This window comes from Buceros rhinoceros, unplaced genomic scaffold, assembly GCF_000710305.1.
Source record: "Buceros rhinoceros silvestris isolate BGI_N320 unplaced genomic scaffold, ASM71030v1 scaffold36151, whole genome shotgun sequence".
In the NCBI taxonomy this organism is placed as follows: Eukaryota; Metazoa; Chordata; class Aves; order Bucerotiformes; family Bucerotidae; genus Buceros; species Buceros rhinoceros.
This window is the reverse complement of record NW_010395481.1, coordinates 7,171-7,407: the sequence shown is the minus strand read 5'-3', so window position 1 is coordinate 7,407 and position 237 is coordinate 7,171. Positions and strand designations below refer to the sequence as shown.

Here is a 237-nt window from a genome sequence, read left to right as displayed (position 1 = left end):
CTTGCCAGGGGCGCCGGGCTGCAGCCAGTCGCTTTCTCCCTGGATTTTTAGCTCCCAGCTATTCCCTGGCTCACAGTGCCTCCTGCTGCAGGCTCCGGAATGAAGCAGAGGAAGACGATTTCGCGGGGGAAGAGAGCAATGCAAGGACATCCCCAAACGAAAGCAGAGCTGGCACTGCACCCACGCAGCAGCAGGACATGACCCAAGCCCCCGCGGCACCCCACTCCCACCCCAGCA

General features: G+C 62.4%; 1 protein-coding gene across 1 annotated transcript in view; it reads right to left on the bottom strand.

The window, feature by feature from the left end:
- The window catches only part of LOC104501706 (lactadherin-like), a 6,595-nt gene that overhangs the window by 2,377 nt on the left and 3,981 nt on the right, over positions 1-237 (bottom strand). The window lies entirely within an intron of this gene.